This window comes from Atta cephalotes (assembly GCF_000143395.1).
Source record: "Atta cephalotes unplaced genomic scaffold scaffold00043, whole genome shotgun sequence".
Lineage (NCBI taxonomy): Eukaryota > Metazoa > Arthropoda > Insecta > Hymenoptera > Formicidae > Atta > Atta cephalotes.
This window is the reverse complement of record NW_012130107.1, coordinates 1,390,837-1,398,351: the sequence shown is the minus strand read 5'-3', so window position 1 is coordinate 1,398,351 and position 7,515 is coordinate 1,390,837.

The window sequence follows — 7,515 nt, the reverse complement described above, 5'->3', positions numbered from 1 at the left end:
TAATTAATACGGTGCACGGGTTTGGGTTACTTATCAAATACGTTGGAACTCGGCCCAATTATATAGTTTCCCATTTTATCTTAAGTCAGATTAAATTTACGATCGTGATATCGTTCAAACCTTAGATTAAACGATTCCTGCGTAGATGATCGATAAGTATAATCTCAGGTGCATTGAAGAATTATAATCTATTAATTACAAGAAATTCTATCTGTAGATTTAAGATTAGGATCTTTAATCATTATTTATTTATTATATTAATTTAAATAATTTTATTTATTTTTATATATATATATCTTTGTATTTAAAAAATTTTTTAATGATATGATCCGACTGTTAATATATTGCATTATTAATCTCGTTGTTACTTTTGTTATTTTGCAAATTAATTTTTCTAAATCTCAACTTTTTCAATGATTTTAGGCATTTATGTATAACTTGATGATATTCGGACAAGATTTACATATCAATTCTATCAAATTTATATTTTTCTATCCCCCTCATTTTTTTAATTAAGATATATGTCCTTTATTATTCAACTTCATATGCGAAGCTCGTCAAAATCAGAATCGATTACAAACTTTTCCTTATAAGACTTCAGCGAATAGATTACCATCCTCTTTCCATAGAGGAAGAAATAAGCGGGCTAATGAGGGATAACTACACGTCATGCGACTCGAGGTTGTACTCAATGATCGTATCGGGAAGCATGCACTTCTAGAGTTAAGAGAGAACTTAATTCAAACGCGATATAAAATATCACCTTCTCTAATCAGCTTGTTGAATCGTTAAAGTGTTAAAGAAAAAATTTTACATTATGATAAGAAGACATAGACGGTAATAAAAAGAACACATTTTTTAGCTTGTAACTATAAGCTTTTACGCGTTTGGCAGTTGTTCGTGCTTTTCTTTTGATATCGAGGATTGAAGGATCAAAGTACTGTGATATTGCGCACTCGTTCGAACGATTTTTTCCTTCAACGCGAGGTACTTGACGGAAATTGGAAAACTTGACACCTGTAGGTTGGAGCTATTCAATCGACTTCGTGGTATGTTAATAGATCCCGGAGGACTCGCGCTCATATAAGAGGATAATCTCGCGTGAAAGTGAACAAGTAATCCAGTACCATTACCATCGCGAAAGAGCACGGTTGAATACCTCGCGTGACTTCGCGGACGGTTGCGATGTAACTCCGTGACACACTCGAATTATACACGCGCGTGCGATACGCAATCACTAACCATTAGAGAGCATGCAGCAGTTATCCGGACGAGATAATCGAATCGAGAAACATGTGTCAAGCTTTTCACCGAGAAAGATATAGGATACAAACGAATTGCACACGAGATATTTGGTGTAGAGATTGTAGTCTATTTTTCAATCTATTTCAATTTGTAAATATTTTATCTGCAATATATTTTTTCTCCCAAAATAGTAATTGAAATATTTGTAAAAAGTTTGAAGCAAAATTTGGATGATATCTCGTACATTTTTATATTTTTTTGGAAAAATTTTCCTTTTTACGTACAATTTTTTATAATATAACGAACTCCTTCATAAATATCATTAATATAACAAAGAGAAATCTCTAATAAAAAAAGATGATAAAATCTAAATTTCAATATAATTTTTATTTTTATAATTATTCATATTTATTACATTTATATAATAAATCTGTAATTTCTCCTTGTTTGGCTGTGCCGCCTGCACAGGAACAACAGTTGATAATGAATTCGACTCAGGGACTGGGAATTGAAAACAGATCGAACATGATCACATTTCACTTAGCGCTACCAATATCCTCGTAACGACCGGATTACATTGGACTTCCGATTTTTTCAGCAGTTTTACATTATCCCTTTTATTAAACCGTCTATCGAATTTCGATGTAAAAATTTTGTGAAATAAGAGAAATAAGATTCATTCAGAGAAATATTCAATCATTATAATTAGAATTGTATTCTTAGAATCATAATTAATATCCTTCACACAAATTTCAAAAGTACAACGATTCTAAGAATACAATTCTAAGTATAATGATAATTTTACTTTATCTTATTTCACAATATGATATTAATTATAGCACAATATGATATTAATTATGGCATTGATTTCTATCAGGCACAGAAAGACAGGCTTGTTTCCACCAATGTAAAATTAATTTTAATCTCAGTTCTTACTCTTTATCTTTTACTCTTTATCTTTTTCTAATTTTAAAAATTAGAGAAAGATAAACTATAATTTAAACCGAAATTAAAGTTAATCTGACATTGGTAGAACTAAGCCTTAGTTAATATATTTTCAAGGATGTCGCAATAAACCAAGATTTTTATGATTTTATAAATAGAAATTTAAGCTTATTTGATTTGAGTTTTTATCTTTCGATTTGCCAAAAGTACTGTAACAAAATCATATAATATCTATTATTGATATTCATTGTATAATATATTGTTGTTATGGGCGAAGTTCCTGTCGATGGCTACAACAAACATATTTTGAAATCGTTTAGTCGGAATTAATATGTGTTGAACAAATATTTCTCTCTCCAACAATTTTGTCCCCTGAAATACTGTGACCTCTGGTATATCACGAATTTGAAAATATTTTTACGGACTATTCTACAATACATTACATTAGGCTATTAACTGTTCTATATTACATTATGCTTTAACCGATTTTATTCAATAAAATTGTATTCAAAAAAATTGTCAAAATTAAAAAATAATATCTATTAAATAGGTAATTTATTTCATAAACGTTATAAACTGCGTATACAATAATTACAGGAAGTGATAGAAATAGAATTTATTGTATGATATAAAAAACTATAATTTTATATATGTTGTATTGTTTACTATGTTGTTTACCAAACATTATATTAGGTGTAATAAAAAGAAATCCATTATTTTTGCATGAAATTGAATGGAAAAATAATGGATTTGTTTTTACTACACCTAATATTTAATCTAAAAAAAATGTATATTATTTTTTATAGAACAGATGGATATAGTATTAAATCACAGTTGCAAATTTAAGATTGCGGATATTTTTCTACTTATGACGGGATTATGTTTTGAGATTTTAATCGTAAAAATTTACATTTCTTCTTCTGCTCAGAGGATTTCGGTTTCAAAGACTTTAAATTTATTTATTTTTCTTTTTTAATAATGTTCGTATTACTGACCATTTTGGATATAATTAATTACAAAGTTATGTGAAAAAGTAAGCTGATGCTCGTTTGTATCAATGTAGATTAATCTTGGTTCAACTTAATTCTTTTCTTTTTAATCTATTAATTCTTAGCGCATATCAGTCGTAAGTCTGAAAATCTGTAAGTGGAAGTAGTCTTAAGAGAGAGTATGTATTTTAAATTCTAATTAAAAACACATTTTCTTAAGAGAGTCACAAAAAGGAAATGGGATTTGAAAGAATACATAATACTGAATAGAAAAGTGCATCAGTAGAGAATTGACTTTTTTGCTTATTTAAGAAATTCAAGAGAAACGCGATAGGTACGTCAAAAATTTTAAAATTACAAAAATAGCCAATGTTCGCCAATCACAAATGTAACTTTCGTTAGATCTTCGTGCATCTCATTTAGTTATGGTTCCACACCCTATTTACTCCTTTGTACCACCATCCACTGACGGTAGTTAGTCACGAATAGCTAGGTAGATTTACCTAGATATTATATCATACGGGAACATGTGAACATACACGGTCCTTTAATATGCCAATCCCAAGATTCGTATAATTAATTAGACTAAGCCGAGGAAACATGAAGTTATGTGAACTTACTATGTTAACTAATAACTTGTATCAACATTTACCTGTTTCCTTGTCTGCGATTTATCATTCGTAGAACTTAGAAAAGGTAGAATCTCCTAAATTCGAGTAAACATTTTGCTACTTAAGTACATTTGAAAATTGTACTTTGTTAAAAAAGAACTCTTTATTTCCTTTCTTTTATATATATCATTAATAGATACGCTAAATGTATAACATACATTTTTAATAGAAAGAACTCTTTGTTTCCTCTCTTTTACATATTATTCATACGTTAAATATATAACATACATTTTTACTAGAAAATTGGAAGTAGAAGATTAATTAATAGAAACTAATTAATACAGAAGCTGTTAATTCCTTATTTTGTCGTACATTCCACATGCAAAAGAAAGTACGAAAATCATGGTAATCGAAAGTATCACCGTTCAGCATTTGTATTCACGTAGGACGATAGAATAGTAACAAGCTCAACAAGGTCGATAGCACGATGACAAAAATTACCTGCTCGGTCGCGTAAATGCATTTGAGCCTTAACAAACGATATTATTAGCTGCATTGATTTGGTTTAATCAACTCCTATCGAGCAAATCGCCCGCAGGGTTTGCGTATTGGTGCAGCATCGGCGAATGCGATCACGCGATTCGATGGATCGGGGACAAACGTAAAAGGGTGAAAGGACACAGATGTGCAAACCAACCTACCAATTAACTAACCAACGAACGTCACATGTTTGCTGAATAAAATAAACTGGCCGCGAAAACGCTGTTAATGATAAGTCGCGGCGCGTTTAGGAATGAAGGCGCAGTGTTAAAATCAGTGAGATCGTTAACTGGATAACAGTGAATTATTTAAAGCGAAGATCAAAAAACAGTATTATAGAATGTCCATCATATATTCTTTCGACTGCGGATTCTTATCATTAGATTATTGGCAGTGCAAAATGACAGATCAGTGTTGATCACATATTATTGGAAAAAAAAATTATTGATAGATCGTTGTCAATTTTAATATTTTAATATTTCAGTAAATTGCTCATTAAAAATATAAAGCTTTTTTAATAAATTTATGAGATCGATTCTAGTTTCGTTATTGATTAAAACGTTTGCCGTCCACTTGATGGAGAATCGATCTGATGCTTAATTCACAGCCTATTATCGTGACATGCGGATCGCAAACATGTATCAGCATAATGCCCTTTTACCGCGAACGATTTCAACGATTCTATGTCACGAAGCTTGTAATTATCGAAGCGATCGAGTGGTATATATCGATATGAGATTTGTGCGCTAAACTGGTATAATATGTGACTACATGAAAATATTATAGAATTATCATCGTTTCATCAATCTGCGAAGTATTTTATGAATTTATGAATAGGCTATGTCTTTACAAAAGTATTAAAGCCTTAGCAGGTGTCTTTTCAGATTTCAAATAGAAAAATTGTTTGCAATAAGTAATAGTTATTGAATTATAAAATAATTAATAAATTATAGAATAATAGTAAAATATAAAAAATCGTATTTTATATATGTAAAGTGAGATAATTTAATTTATTTCTTATTATATACTCCTTCAGTTTTAATGAGTTTTCTAATAGATTTATGTACTCTATATGATACTAAAAACTTAATAAAAATTATATTCAGCTTGTATATTAATAATTATTATATCTTTATGTTGAATAAAAATTAAGGAAATTGTTCATTAAAAAATATGAACTTTAATAAAATGTAATTTGCAAGCGGTGTTAATATGTGATGTTTCAAAGCTTCTATAAGGAGATTGAATTTATTAATGTTCTGAATTCTAAATTTCTGACGATATATTTTCAAATATGCGAGGCAAATAACTCTGCTAATAAAGTCATATTTATGATTTTATGATACATGATTGATTTATTTTTACAATCTTCCATAGATGTCAAACGTTATCCACTTTTGCTCGACAGAATCTTGATAGCGGCAGTATTTGAAAATCAGGTTACACGTAAGGTAGCATGCAACGAATATTTTAAGATACGACCGACCTTAAAATATTCGTTGAAAAAGAGACAAATAGCTTCTGGATTAACTACATGTATCTACTCTAGCCGTTTTTGTCAGCCTGAAAAAAGTATACGCATTCCATCGTGACACCTCATCTAACACTCAAAGCATACATCTATATTTTATCATACTTGATTTTGACGTGGATGTACTTTTTGCTGTCTATAAAGTGTCACGAGATATTTCTGATCGCCTATGAATCATAATATCGACTATGGATTCAGTCCCTCGTGACCGTTCTGATCTCAATACTGGATTATATCATTGCTGAATAACTATATATAATAATAATAACTCTCTTAATCATATGTAACCTACTATTTTTACCACGAGACTTTCTACGATATGTCACGAGACATTCTTAGCTATTTACGAAATAGACAATAAGTTTGTTTTTATTGCTGCGCTAATTGCACTAGAAGTTTTCTTTTTGCTAAATATATACTTATTTTATTTTAAGTACACGAAAGAAAGATTTTGCTGAAATACCTAAAAAAAATTTAGCTAGATACAGATTTAAAAATAATTTTGTCGAATTAAAATAATTGTGCAGAACACTCAAATTGATTGTTAGAATGTCAAAACTTTTTATGTATATTTTCAGATTTATATCCAACTAAATTTTCAGATACTTCAATAAAATCGTTCTTTCCATGTGCAAAAAGTGTATACTAGTTTAGTTACAAAAAACAAAATAACAAAATAAGTTTAAAAGGTATTATTAATCGATTCAATTTACTGTATGCAACATTTTTGTTCAATTTATCTCAAGTTAGCGCAATAAAAATGTGCCATTATTGTTAGTTTAACGCTCTCTTTTTATTGTAATGACATTCAGGATGAATCTCATAATATCGTAATATTATGAGATAATCACTTGATCATTAGTCATTACGGTTTACTGGCGTGATAATTCAACCAATCAACGTTTACATCTACCTGTTTAGATTTGTTTCAGTGATTAACATTGCATTGTTTATTCAGAATATATTCAGAATATCTCGTTATGAAGTATATTACGCGTCTATCTACGATTATTAACGACGAATGATTGAAAAATCAAATCTCTCGCGGTCGGAAGAGATGTCCTCGTTATTAAGTTTTATTTCGCGGAACAAGATATTGGACGATAGCCGGGGAAGAAATCAATGGTCACTCCTTTACCTTCGTCATGACTGACTCATCCATGTGTCCATCTTACCTGGTCGAATCAATTTCCTGGCCGTATCGTGAAGGGTCGGAGCGATCATTTTGTAAGACTTCCTTCGTTGTCTAAGATATCGCAGAAATTTATACCTTGCCACCCGGATCGCTTTACGATCAATTACCGAGAGCGAATTATTAGCCGGTGGCAACGGTGGCCAATACTGGAATTAATTAACTTAGTAACGATAAATAGTAGTATTTATGAATAACTCAATTATGTCTAGCGCGAACTTGCTCGTTTACATATTTCTGCAGGCTAATAATATTAATAACGCGTAAATTAATGATGTGTAACGGATATTGTGCATTTGTGGTGTACATTTATTTTTATCCGTTTATATTATACGATTAATTGATGCATGATGAAACGTGTTATATTATCAGAATCGGGAACGTAAACAACCGCTTTGACTTGCTGCAACGAGCACATCTCAATCTATTCTCTTCTTTCTCTCTCTCTCTCTCTCTCTCTCT